This window comes from Misgurnus anguillicaudatus, chromosome 20 (assembly GCF_027580225.2).
Source record: "Misgurnus anguillicaudatus chromosome 20, ASM2758022v2, whole genome shotgun sequence".
NCBI lineage: Eukaryota > Metazoa > Chordata > Actinopteri > Cypriniformes > Cobitidae > Misgurnus > Misgurnus anguillicaudatus.
In genome coordinates this window covers 21,362,993-21,378,284 of record NC_073356.2, presented here as the reverse complement: position 1 = coordinate 21,378,284, position 15,292 = coordinate 21,362,993, and the positions used below count along the sequence as shown (strand labels likewise).

Here is a 15,292-nt window from a genome sequence, read left to right as displayed (position 1 = left end):
TAAAAAAAATGTCATTTAATAATTTAATTAGACTACATTTTATTTCAAATATATATTATATTCCTGCAATAGCTATCTAATGCTTAATTAATGTATATACTTAAATAAATAATACATTTAGGTTATAAATTATTGTTTAGGTGTCTAGGCCTTCCGGTTTTCATGCCAACACCTATGCTGGACTGAATGGTCCTGTAAAAATCGCGTGCCATGTCGTTTATTCACCACTAGATGGCGCACGTGACTCTGGATGATGACCTCATGTCACATTATGCCAGTTTACTTGTTTTCTAAAAAAACATGTTATAAACGGACTAAAACTGCAACTATTTAAGTAAATCAATTAATTTTAAAACCCATTGTGGTCTTTGATACCTAAAATGTATTAGATATCTTCATCGACGTACTTTAATCAGCTGCTCTGGGTATATGTATTTTAAAATTTTGTATAATTTATTGTGATGATATTTTTGTACGTACAACGCAAAGAAAGTCTATTTAAAAATCATATAACCAATTAACTTGGATGCTGGTTAAATGTGACATTACAGATTTCATCCAGCAGGGGGCAGCTTTTACATCCCCCTATAATTAAAAAAGCATTGGCTGGAGACTGGGGAAAATATGAGATAGTGCCCTGCCCTACACTTTAAACTCAGTACATCCAATCAGCTATCAATATTTAAACTCAAGTCTACGTTTTAAATAGTTTATTTGTCTCAGCTTTTGATAACTATGCAATGTGTTTCCGTTTCTCAAGATGAAAATATCCACAGACCACGAGGAATCCTTAAAAAAATCCCGTCGGATTTTACAGTGGAAAACCAAAGGAAACGACTCAAATCTTCAGAGATGTAGTTTTAGCTTTCCTTCAGGCAATTGTTTCCCAGCATTGTTCAAGGAGAAAATCCAGCAGCAGAGAAGAGAGCAAAAGCCTTAAGATCCATGGTTAGACAAAAAAGCAAACTTACATTGACATGATGCTAGATACGAAGTCACTGCGAGCAGCAACAGAATCCGGGTATCCACAAAGCTGAGCATGTCTATACCGACATGCAGACTCCTTGTGCTGCAGTGCCCTGGTTTAACTACTTCAAGCAGGCATACAGTTGTGGTATAAACTCCAAACTTAGCAGGAACCTGCTGCCGTGATGCTAGAATAATAAAGAGCGACCAGCCCTATTTATATGGCAGGAGGTTCCCTCGACTGCGTGTCCAAAGTGAGCCCCCAAACCAATGAGAGGAAGAAACTCAATATGACTCGCATCCTAGCACTGCCCTCATCCCTGCCTTCACACAGACTTTGGCAATGCTCACACAATGATGACGAGTACAACCTTTTAATTAGATCCATTCTTTTGAGGACGTGGACATGGTCGAGATTTAAAAGAGAAAAGCTTTCCACTTTTCTCAGGCTTTTCACTGGGTTCATGTGGGATGGATAGATGGATGATGGGTCTTGCGCGCGGGTTCTCGTGGCATCAACAGCACGCGCCTTTAACGCAGCTTCGCTTCTGGTTCAGCAGAACGGAGATCTAAATAACTCGATATAAGGCAGTTTTTAAATTAGTGACTTTTTATAACTTTTAACTTTAGTTTGTTTTATCGCGTTAGTCTGTTGCATCTCGGTTTGTTTTTAAAGCGCATGCGTTTAAGTCTGTTGCATAGTTTATTAAGCACAAGCAGTTTTTTTCCTCGACATAACTCATCACCTTTAATAACTTTTCCGTTTTAATTGCAAATCTTCATTTCTCTGTCTTTTTGGGGACGATGCAGTCTGGTGCAATCAGTTTACTTTTGTTTTCTAAAATAAATATTTGCTTTAAAATGATATTTTGTTTGGCCTCAGGCTTTTATTTTTATTTTTTCTTATGCATTTTTCAAACCCTTGCATTCTTTGTTGTAGCCAGTACTTTCGTTCACTTTTAAGTGAATTTTTGAGGGCTAAAGGCTGGTCTTGGGGATCTAATTTCAGATCTTTACCACAGGACCAGACATGTCTACAGCCTGAATCCAGTCCTTAGCCCTCTGCAGAATGTGTCTTAAACAGTACACACTCCCTATCAACTAGGCTACTAGACCAAAGCATACATTTACTGTGACTCACACATTTACTCAGACTTTCTTATTTACTGTGTAATCACTATCAAAACAAAGTATCATAAAAATCAGCTATAAAATGCATATGCATTCAAGTGCTTAATTATTGCCAATGCCACATTTTTTTACCTGTTCAACAGTTTAACAGCTACTGCAGCAATCATGTACTTGCTAAAGTCTGCTGGCAGTCTTAACAAAATCTTGCCATGCAGTTTATGATAAAACTGTTGTCAATAAACTGCAAGTGAAACCTTTAAGAATTGTATTGTTAATGTGATTTCTGTTTTATATAAATAGATGAAAACACGTCTCTCTCTCTCCCTCTCAGGTTTAATGGCATGAGAAAACCTGTACATTTGTATATTGCCAAAGCATTTGCAGTGCAAATAGTGCAAATAGTGTTTTCAAAGGAATGGTAAGATAAATTTAAATAAAGTGAAATAGCATGTTTATATTATATAGCAAAGCAAGTTTATTTATGTAAACACATTTCACCAAGATAATGCAAAGTGCTTTACATAAATGATACATAAAAATAACAGTAAAAAATTAGGGATTTTTAAAAAGGTTCAATTTGAAATGGCGGATTACTTTCAAAAAAGTAAAAAAAGACAAATCCAACCTGCTGGGTTAAAACTGAACCTATGCTGGGTTGTTTTAACCCATTGTTTAGTAAAATATAAACATTTTCTGGGATAATTTGACCCAACAGCTGCGTTTGTCCCTCTGACCCACTGCTGGGTGAAAAGAACCCAGCATATTTTTAAAAAGCTGTGTCAAAAAGGGTCAAGCCCAACCCGTTGGGTTAAATTAACACAGAAAATGTTTGTATTTGACCCAACATAAAACAACCCAGCATGTTGAGTTGAAACAACCCAGGATAGGTTAAGTCGTCCCTTTTTGACCCAATGCTGGGTTAAAATGAAGTGCAATAACTAAATCTAACAATAAAAGCCAAATTTAAATAAAAGAATTAAAAATAAATAAATTGATTTTAAATCGGGTTAAAAATAATAAATCTTATAAATGTATTCATATCCATGGCACGAAATTCAACTTTTTGTGACATTATCTTCTATAAATAGTTTCTCGTGTCCATTGCAAAACTTTATTTTTTATAGTGGCCTTATATAAAGTGTTAAAAAGATTTCAGGGTTCCCACACCTTTTTAGATACATTGTTACAGTTCCCTTTTGAGGGAACTTGCGCTGCGTCACTGCGGTGACACTTTGAGGACGCCTCCAGGGGTAAGTGCGTCTGAATGTGTATATCAAATTCAACCAATGGTGAGGGCTTAACAACAAAGACAGGGTGACGCAGGAGCCAGGAAGTATATCGCTATCTGAAATATTGCCAAAGACAGCATTAAAGAGATGCAGGAGTATGGCAAGGGAGACACAATGTCTCGTTCCCTTCTCAGAAAACAACAGTTACATACGTAACCCGAGACGTTTTCCTGTGTCAAACACAACTATGCAAAAAAAGCCTTTTGGTTTGAATCAACATTCGCATACACTACACAGGAAATAATATGGATTTTTTTCCAGAAAACTTCTTGCATAACATACATTCAAGCACTTTCAATGACCTGTATCTATGTATGTATATTTTTAAAAACTTCCCAGGGCCTTGAATTTTTTTCCCCCCAGATTCACAAACTTTCAAGGATTTCAAGGACCCGTGACAACCCTGAAATTTACAAAAAATATCTTTCTAAATTCTGCTGGGTTATTTTTAACCCAACGCTGGGTAAATATTGGACAGAACACATGTTGGGTTATAAACAATACTATGCTGGGTTGTTGTTAACCCAACTATGAGTTGAAACAACCCATTGAAACAACCCAACATACATGTATTTATTCATGCAATGTGTGTTCTTTCCAATATTCACCCAGCATTGTGTTAAAAATAACCCAGCAAAAATATAGTGTATCTTAGACAGGCATCAACATGTCATAATAATAATAATAACCAGTCATGATGCTTGTTTCCCTTCAGTCTTCACCTTAATAAACTGCAGAGGTCTATTATAGCCCACCCACTGTTTAATTAGTTAATGAGAGAGAGTGGGAATGTTCATAGACTAAGAGCCTGTTTACACTCCTCAGCAGGACTTTACACACACAAACACTCACACACCTATTATTATCCTAAATGGTCAAGTCAGAAACAGACAGAAACCGAGTTTGCTCAGACCTCTTTCCATGCATTCACCCTGGTGAAACTTGATGGATTGACAAAACAATGTCAACAATCCATTGTTTACAGTCTCATATTACTGGGTGGGGAATTAGGCGGCCAATGTGGGAAAATGTACAGTATATACAGTGTGCTTACTAGGTCCAAAGGAACTAAAAAACAAGCTTTCTTAAAATGGCGGCTCCATCATTCTTTTCCATTGGGCTTCACTTCTCTGTGCCAGAAAAATATTAGTCATTGCTGGAATCCAGGCAACTCACTTGTAGTTAAACTAGGGAGAGCATTAAAGGGGAGGGGCTTCAGAGAGCAAATGTGTTTCAAAGATGGCCAGACACTGCAGCATGTTTAGTCAAACAGATTTTAAAGAGAGCATAGGATAAGCACATTACTTGCATAAGACGTGCATACATTAACACGAAACACATAAATGAACATCAAAACTTAAATGAACATCAAAACTACAATAGCTCTATAGACTTCATAAAAATGATGATAAGGTGCACTTAACAATTTTAACCAAGCTTTGCCACTTTATTGCACACACTTCAATGTTAAAGGTTCCTTATATAACCATATAGCCAAAAATGGTTCTTCTATGGCATTGTGCAACACCTTTATTTTTTAGAGTCTGTACATAGATGCATACATACAGAACCGACTTTCCATTAGTTTGATTTGAGTCTTTTGGGCTTAGATTCGTTTTTAAATGCTTTTAAATTTCAAGTTGAACTATTTTGTTTTTGTGAGAACAAACATCTTTAGATCTTTGTAAAGAGGAGAGATTTGATGAAACTGAATTGAAATGCACAGCTATGGTTGTCTTTGCATTATGCTATAGCATGTGTACAGTGCAATACAATAATGTTTACATTTTAGCGATGTTCTATTGGGGTCGAAGAGATCTCTTTTTTAAAATGCACTTAGGCTTTTATTGTCAGCCATTTTGCAATCGTCCGTTTTTCCACTGAGGTTTCTAGACTGTACATGGTTTGCTAGTTTTGTATGTTGCTGGATTCCAGATGTGCTTAGCTCAGGAACGCCGTGATTGGCCGCGCGCTCGACCCGATTTCCGCGTCTCAGATTTCTCCAAATCCAGAGGCAGAGAAGAGGAGGTACATGGACCACGAATGTTAACGTTTATCCACTGTACACCTGCCAGCTAGCTGCAACATGATCACTGCAAGACTATCATACCAGTGTGGCTGTCACAGCATGTATCTAATGCATTCAGAGACAAGTGCGAATAGCGACTGTAAACAATACAAACTGTCAAGTATTTACATTGGAGGAGATGCATAAAAAAGACCAAAGGATTTAACAAGAATTTTATGGTTTGTTACATATGTGTGAAACAAAATGTGTTAGTTCTTATCCGAATGCATAGACACAAAAAGGTTTAGGATCATAAAAAGCATTCAGGTAGCTCATATAGTTCATACACTTATATACCAAGCATTGAGCCTAGCTGTTGGGTTAACCTTAGAAAATGTTTATATTTGACCAAACAATGGGCTGCATGGGCTCGTCCCTTTTTGACCCAATGCTGGGTTGAAAACAACAAAGCATTTTAACTTGGTAAAGCAAGGTGCTAACAATACGACAGGGTATGCATTTACTGATAAGTGTTTGCCAAATGCATAAATGTAAACATAATCCATAACAAAAGTGATACATTTTGCTTGCTTTCCACAGTGGATGGAATGTAAAGAATGCTGATATGTTACTGATATTGCACTTTTTTTAGGTGGCTTAAATGAGCGCGTCTCGTGAGTTTCTATAGATCTGTCACCCTGGAGGTGCAGGAGACACACCCAGGCAAAACATTTAACCAAACTGTCCTCTCTCTGACTGTAGGTGGTGCTTAGAGTAGCAGAACTACATGCTTGCCGGTCTTCAATAGTCATGGTTAGGGTTAGGGTTAGGGTTAGTTCATTTCGTCTTCCTCTTTTTTGACACATGGCATCTATGTGTCCTGTTGGCAGTGAGAAAAAAAAACAAAACCAAATTTGACCTGCATCCCCATTTGCTAATGTCATGCAAAATACTGTGTATAAGAGGGGAGCATGAAATAGTTTTTGGTACATTTACATTTATGCACTTGGCAGATGCTTTCGTCCTAAGTGACTTTAAAAAACTATTTTTAGTTTGTGTTTCCATAAGAATCAAACCCTTGACCTTTATGTTGTCAACCATTTGAGCTACCGAATCACTCTTTGCTTCCATTTTAGAGCTATAACTTATGAATCTTACTCATCAAAAGAATTTGGCAATTTTTGTGTGCCTTCTTAAACATGCACTGTCAGAAAACTGTTCAAAAATGACACAACCCAGGTGAAAAATAATTCTATTAAAAATATACTTTAAAAAAGTGTGCTAAGTATATTTTGTACTATTTTCGTCAAATCCAAGTATAGTTAAAATCTGAAGCATGTTCAAACGCCTTCAGTGTCACTATATCGACGAAATGGGAACTCCGTTGCTTTCATGCTAATCCCTCAGCGTCGGATATAGACGAAAGGGAATCCCGGAAGGTGATGCCGTCACGTTATGCGACGATTGGCAGAATCATGATGCTTCTGGACGGTAACTACTCATTTTTTTTTCAATTTTTAAACCATTGTCGCTTGGGGTTGGGGATAGACTTGGGTTTGGATGTCAGTTTAAGTATTGGTTTATACTTTTTGTCTTCTGATTTTTAAGCCATTGTTGCTTGGGGTTAGGGTTAAAGTTCGGGTTTGGATGTCTGTATTGGTTTATACTTTTTGTCTTCTGATTTTTAAGCCATTGTCGCTTGGGGTTAGGGTTAGAGTTGGGTTTGGGTTAGGATGTAATTTTATGTAACAGAAAGTCGTTATAACCCCAACCCCAAGCAACAATGGTAAAAAATTTGGAACAAAAATTGAGTAGTTACCGTCCAGAAGCAGCATGATCCTGCCGATCGTCGCATAACGTGACGGCATCACCTTTCGGGATTCCCTTTCGTCTATATCCGATGCTGAGGGATTAGCATGAAAGCAACGGAGTTCCCATTTTCGTCAATAAAGTGACGCATAGGGGTACCCTTCACGTCTTCATACTGACGCTGAAGGCGTTTGAACATGCTTCAGATTTTGACGCCTTGGGGAGTGAGAATGGGTTGCAATACACTACTGAAAATCAAGATTCATGAGCAAATAAGCACACTTTACAGTACAATTGCATTGTATCACCATTCTAATGGAAATACACTTAAAAAGGAATTGCAGCGCAAATTATAGTTGTTTAAGTACATTTTAGCATACACTAAAAAGTACATATTAAATACTCTTTAAATAAAGCACAAGTAGAAGCATGCTTGTTTTATACTTCATGTATTTCAATCATATTTCTAATACACTAAAGTATATTACTTTTTTACCTAGAAAGGACACCTAAAGAGTTCATATTAGTACCTCAGAGGTGCATATTTAATATTGTACCTATTATATAATATATCCTCTATAGAATCAACTATGTCTGTCTCTCTCCCAAGGGTTTTTTCCCTCCTAGGACTTTTTTCCCTCCTAGGACTTTTTTCCCTCCTGGGACCTTTTTCCCCCAGGGTTTTTCTCCTGGGTTTTTTTTCAACCCCTGGGGAGTCTGCTGACATTGGCTTAACTTAGCACCCTCTTATATACATTACATTATTACTATGCTCGCTAGTAGGCTATGGTTAATCTTAGCCGCTGTATTCTGCTGCTTATGTTTACGATTTTTCTGTGTTTTCTCCTGCTTCTATTAATGTAAAGCTGCTTTAAAACAATTAAACAACTGTGAAAACGCCATATAAACAGTGCATATTAGTGCCTCTTTAGATTTGTATTTGAGTCCTATATCTGTACTTTAATGGTACATACTGTATTAGGACCCAGTGGTGGCTCGTGACTGCTCATCCAAGGGGTGCTAATTCAAAATATGTGTTCGGAGTGTCATGTGTGCTCCTTGCATTTTCAAAATATGTGTTAGTTGCGTCATGTGAACAATGTGCGTCACGTGTTTTATCAAAATAAGTGCCTGCTGCACACGCGTCAAAACCGTTTATGATAAAAGAGACGCTCACATTCAGAAAATACACCCAAGACACTCCCTTAATAGTAAACTCTGATTACACATGAGATTATGCGAGTATCTGGCAAACGTGAGCGTCTCTTTTATCATAAACCCTTTAGACGCGTCTGCAGCAGGCACTTATTTTGACAAAACACGTAATGCACACAGGATCTCTCGATGTGCAGAACACATATTTTGAAAAAGAAACCACACACATGACGGGCTACATTCATGTTGTGACGAACTTTGCACTGAGCGCCCTCGAAAAAAGAAGTAATCGGCCGCCACTGTTAGGACCTTTTTAAAGGGTTCTGCCCCAGTGACAGCTTGAGACCATTTTTTTCTGACAGTGTGGGACATTCAGACAGTGTGGGTGATCATCAGGAAACGGTGGGGATGTGAATTATCAGGCTTATTATAATCAGAAAGCACTGGAAGAGAGTCAGTCATTAAAGAGGAGGAGCACACACTCCCATCATTTCGCTGGGAAGAGGACACACTTGCACAGAGAGAAGGAAAGAAGAAATTACAGGCTACACTCCAAGATTGGAGTTTGATGATTTTTTCCTTACTTTGGATTCTTTCGTGATGGCCTGTCCATATGAAAAAGAGAAAAATCTGCTGCAAAAAGGACACATACGCACTACTACATTTCGCTTCTTTAAAAGGCCTTTCATTTATTATAAGCATTAAGCTACAATTTGCAACATAGCTGTTTTGCAAACAGTTTTAAAACAAACAATTAAGTTATAATATTACAAATGTTATTACAAAAGTGATAACAAATGTTATCATCATCTATATTCATTCTTAATCTATGAGCTGAGATTTTCCATAAAGAGAGAGCAGAAAATCAAAGTGGGGAGGCTCCCTTACTTCTGCCTAACACATACTTAGTTTTATTCTCTGTCCACATGACTCAAAGTCTGGTCAGCAAAGGCATAATAAGAGGTATATAAATATACAAGCACAATGTCACAGGAGCGCACAGCCAGTTAAATTAGTGGATGGGTCTGCAGTGGTTTAAGAATATAGCTTACAGTATATAGAATACTTTAAACAGTAAGGAGTTGTCCAGCATAAGGGCCATACTGACCATATAGTGGACTGAAAGGAAAGGAATAGATGTCTTTTTTAGGTTTGGTATGTTTTTAGTTTGAAAAAAATGCAGAAATGTTTAATTTGAATGAGGAAGACAGTTCTGTTAACTCTCATTATCTCTGGTCAACATGATCTTCGGATGAAGCATTAATCTTCTAAATAGCATTTTGAATTTTGTTCATGAAAAAGGTGACATGACAAATGATTACACGGCTTATTCAGTCCCTCCAGAAAAACACAATTATGCGATCGCATGATTCAACGCATAATCCGCCAAAGTCCATATATATGCGAGGGCCCGCATTTTTTCAAATACTCTGCACTTTTGCAGAATAAATTGCAGATTACCATCCGCAAAATATGTGGGGCTTGCATGATTTCTTAATTTCTTAAATATCTTAGCAGAAAGTTGAAAAATTTTGCATTTACTTCACACAAGTGCAGTCATGTCCCCTGTTGCCATGCGAACGCTATGAAGTGATGTGATTATCTGATGTGAACATCATTAAAAAGCTGCAAACAGTTTTTGCAAGTTCCCGCAATTTTTGCAAGTAAAATTGCATAAACATCCCGCATATTCCATCGCATTTTTTAAGAAAGCGTGCCGCAAGATTAAGAATTTTTGCCCACAACAATCACAAAAAACTCCACGTTTTTCTAAAAGGACTGCTTATTGGAATGCTTGATTCTGATTGGCCAGTCATGACATTTGCAAGTTTGTTATTTCCAGATAACAACCTCTCAAAACTAATAACACACAAAAACTAAATATAAGTATGTCTTATACAGTATATATACACACATTATATTTACAAATAGCGTGTTTGTGACATTTGTCTTATCTTAAATTTGTCTTTCATAAGACTTTTTAAGATGTCAAATAAATCTTTGGTGTACCCAGAGTACGTATGTAAAGTTTTTAGCTCAAAATACCATATAGATAATTTATTATAGCATGTTAAACCGTATACCACGGGTCTGTTGAATGCTGTATTCTGATTGGCTGAGAAATGTTCCGTGGGTATGCATTAATTTCTGATAACCGCACACCTAACTTGTCAAATGTCGTGATATAAGAGGAATAATTCACTCCGGTCCTTTGAATTATTTGAAAAAAATGCACACCCACGATGTAACGCATTGCACCTTGGGTGCGCATTATTTTCTTATAATTCAATGGCCGTTGTGAATTATTCCTTACTTAAAATTGCCACTTTGTAGGTGTGAGCAAAAATGTGTAGTTTTTGGGTGTGTCCCTTCAAATGCAAATGAACTGATCCCTGCACTAAATGAAAGTGCCGTGGTTGGATAGTGCAGATTATTATCCCTTTCTGACATCACTAGGGGAGCCAAATTTCAATGACCTATTTTTTCACATGCTTGCAGAGAATGGTTTACCAAAACTAAGTTGGGGTTGATATTTCTCACATTTTCTAGGTTGACAGAAGCACCGGGGACCCAATTATAGCAGATTTTAGTCCAATTTTCATATGTCCCCTTTAAAATAAATGGGGTTTCCTTTCGGAAAATCTGCATTTGTTAAAAATTAGCAAAATAAAATATTTCAAATCAATATTTAATGTTCCCTACCTTACTTATGAAGTAAATAGCTGTGTAATAACTGGGATAATGTACAGGCGGCCGGTTGTTATCGTGAAATAAGCCTCATTTAATTCGCATTGAGTCCTGATCACACCCTGATAAGGGTTTATTTCTGCAATAACAACTGGCTGCCTCTACATTATACTTATAACACTAATAATATAATTATTACTTTATAATATGCAAACCAAATTGTTAATATTGCATTGCAGCACTGTCTATTTAGATTTTTGTTCACATTAATTTGCAGTTTAATTTTTTTTAAGCATTTGTAAACACTGTCAGAAATACTGGTCAAAAATTGTCCCTAGCTGTGACTGGAGCAAAACCTTTTAAAAGGTCCTATGTACCATTTAGGTACATATATGTATACATTTGTATATTATTGGCGTTATAAATATAATGTAGAGGCAGCCAGTTGTTATTGCAGAAATAAACCCTGATCAGGGTGTGATCAAGACTTTTTGAAAGGGTACCACCACAGTATCTGCTAGAGAAATTTTTTGACAATTTTTTCTGACAAAATACAAATATACAAAACTTGTTTCACATAATTAAATAAGAATAAATTGCTAATCCTCAAAACAAGGCCCTACTTAAAAATGTTAAGTTTAAAGTTAGCTCAAGAGAATTTGGCCAGTTCAAGCAAAGTTTAGCCTTGCAAATGAATAGGTCATTAAATGGTTAAGCCAAAAGGAGGCAAACGGTGAAATCTTTTCCATATAACAGCACACATGAGGAATAGTTTAAGTGGGTCCAGCTGTCTGGACTCTTTCTCTCTCTCTCCCACCTCCCTTCTCCTAGAAAGGGCAAATGTGGTGCAGTATATCATTACACATCTGGGAAACTCACTCCTGGTCTGCTAGAGCAAGACAAAACTGCAAGCGGAAAGATTTTCTGAAGATTTCAAACAGTTTTAGAGAGAGAAGACGAAAGTGCTAAAATGTCAAAAAGCACGGATGTTGCTATTGCTAGCTTTCCTGCCAACTTCACCATGCACCAATATACCACTCTGTAAACACACACAATTACAGCTCTCTGGTACTGTGGTCTCCAAACAGTGTGGGAAACAAAGAAAACACAAATGTCAACGCTAGAACACAGTGACTTACAGTGCTTTCCGCTGATTGGCTGTCTCACAGCTGTCAGTTATGGGTGATGGGGAGGGATCTGTTTATTAGGGCTCCACCTTTAATGATATGATGTGTTATTTGCTAATTTGATTCAGAAATCTGAAACCTACCCCAGCCCTATAAAAATAAAAAAAAACTTCTGGCCCCAAAAAGGTTTATATTGGTTCATTTTGAAGCAGGAGGATGGGCAAGATTTTTCATTATGGAAAATGTGTCCGCCTAGACATTCCTCCAAAACAAATTCCATTGTCTCAAATGTTTTAAAAAGTCAGGCAGGACAATCTCAAGTCACATTTTTAGGTCAATCTGGTCCATTAATTAATCCAAAAGTGTTAATCGGTTCAAAACTGACCAGGGCATCAGCCCTTTAGAGCCCAGAAGTCCTCAGTTCTCTCTTTGTACCACACCCCAAACCCCCAGACATACTGATGTAAACAGCAGGAGAAACTGCTGCAAAAATGAGTTATGGGGTAGGAGGACCAATACAGTATGAAAAATGAGACCACTTGCACATGTCCTCATTTACCTTTATTTACTTTTGTAAAACGAAGTTGTGGAAGCGGAACAGTATTACAAGCTTTTTATTTTCAGTTGTCATGTTATTAAATATTTACACGGGGATTAACCAGATGCTTTTATTTAAAACGAGTTATAAAAGTGAAAAAAACAACAAAGCAAATGAGGCTGTGCTTATTTCAAGAGAAAGAATAAAATAATAAAGAATAAATATAAATATTTCTGTCATTATTTACCCTGTTGTTCTTAATCTGTAAAGTTTTCATTATTCCACTTTAGAAGATAAGTTTAGCAAACAGCAGAGTAAAAATGAATGATGACTACCCCTGTCAAGCTCCTAAAAACAGTCAGCATTTAAAAAAGTAGTAGTTTATAAAATAAAATAAAATATTGAATTATTTGAAAATAATGCACACCCGCCGCGGTGTAACGCATTACAAATTCCCCTTTCTAAATAGGGATTAGGCATGGCGTCTGGCACAACTGGCTTTTAAATGGGATGAGAGCATGAGACTCTCATTGGTTTAATGCACGTTACGGCCAAAAAACAACCATAACTCATTACGAGAATAGAAACAACCCTTTTAGACCGCGCGCTTGGTGCATAACCATTTTTCCCATCGTTAAATTAGCAAAAGTGGAATCAGACACGACCGTTTGGATTCTGCGCTTTATACAATGCGCTTAGATCGTTAAAATAGGACCCATTGAGTTTCTGCTAATCTTGAGTACCTATAGAGTAGTACTGCATCCTTTATACCTCCAAAGAGTCTTTAGTTTTATCAGATTCATAAAAGACTGATCAACTGTACCGCTATTTTCCAAAAAAAGCAAGCACGCAACACACACAAAACATTATCCCACTATATCTGGATATGTTATGATTTGCTAAATGTTTGTGTCGTTAACATTATATGCACTGATTGCCAACAAAACACATATTTGATGCAGTTTTACTTACCGCCTGCAACTCATGACAGGTAGGAAACGCCCCATTTCAACCAAATCAGCATTAAACAAACACACTTGCACAACTCTGATGCTATCACGAATAAACAAACTATATCCAGTGTTCCCATAATGCTGGGTTCTTTACGAAACCTGAACAAGCTTACATTTTCCTCACAAACAACAACACACTTCCAGGTGAAATGCCCATATAAGGCCCATATAAGGGCGTTATATACTGTACTTCAGTGATTCTGTTATGTATCAGTAGTAGAAACATTCTGAGACTTGTACGAACCCCGACAAAACGCATTTCGGCACAATCATATATCCAAATAGTTCTCTGAAACTTTGCTATGTTTATGTACGAGAATCCAATTCTTTAACTGTGTTAACAAGTCAGGATGCATAAAATAACATTAGACCCCTTTTTAAAAAATTTTAACACATATGTGAGTGAAAAATAACAATTATTGCATAAGGGCCCTTCAACTACACTATTAAAAATAAAGATGCTTAAAAGGTTCTTCATAGCGATGCTTTATTGGCTGGATTTACTAAATAAATGAGGACACTAAAACAAAATAAAAAATATAAATGTTAATTTCTGTTAAACAATAACATATAAATCCCCTAAAGTTCACTAGAACACAATTTACATTGATGTTATCGAAGACGAGATGAAACCTCAGACATTTCTAAAGAATACCAAGCCTGTGAATTACACTTTTAAAAATTTTCTGTAGTTATGCAGCTGTTTGCCAGTAACTTATTGTAGATTTAAATTAATGTTATTTACTGGCAACAGTTTGTTTAAAGTTAAATGAAAATTAAACATGAACAAGTCTTTGTATTTACAGAATAAAACAGCCTCATGCAAAGCATTCTGGGACCAGAAATCACTGTCAACCTTTTTAAGTTTTTTTCCCTTCAAATTTTGTTCCCAGCATGCTTTGCATGAGGCTGTTATTTTATAGTTTAATTCTGTAAAGACAAAGACTTGTTCATGTTTAATATTCATTAAACTGTGAACAAACTGTTGCCAGTAAATAACTTAAAATCTACAGTAAGTTACTGGCAAACAGCTGTAATTTCTACAGAAATGTTTAACAGTATAATTTTAACTCATTGATTAATAGCCAAAATTATCATTTTGTTTGTTTTGTTAATGTCCGAGTTGTTCTTTCATCTTTCAAATTTTTGGGTGGTGTTCATCAGCCCCCTGCCTGTAATGTGGGTTTTCCACATGCTGAATATCTGCACTGTCACATTTTCCATGGTGTCAGTCTTGTGGACAAAGCTGCTTACACATACTGGCCATTCTCAAAAACTGAGATTATAGGCGACATATGAGACTCCTGTTTGTTTATCATGCTTTATCGTGCAAGGTTTAGATTAATATCCGTCTGCTTTTGTAAGTAACTTAATTTGATCATTTTTTGGAAACAGCAGTCCAAAGAGTTTTGAGATATCTTAGTATTTAAAAATGTTAAATTGCAAGTAAATAAAAAGTACATTTAGTATCAGGGTAAAGAAATTCATCACAAAGGGCCCTACAGACACCTGGAAGACATAACGTGTAAATGGAGGGCACACAGGACTTAAAGAGGCACCGCTCTGTT

General features: G+C 36.6%; 1 protein-coding gene across 1 annotated transcript in view; it reads left to right on the top strand.

The window, feature by feature from the left end:
• The window catches only part of chrac1 (chromatin accessibility complex subunit 1), a 443,634-nt gene extending 428,413 nt beyond the window's left edge, over positions 1 to 15,221 (top strand). Inside the window, exon 4 of the mRNA XM_073858288.1 lies at positions 15,210 to 15,221. The gene's annotated coding sequence lies outside the window, so the exon portion shown is untranslated. The remainder of the gene's footprint in view (positions 1 to 15,209) is intronic.
• The last annotated feature ends 71 nt before the right edge of the window (positions 15,222 to 15,292 follow it).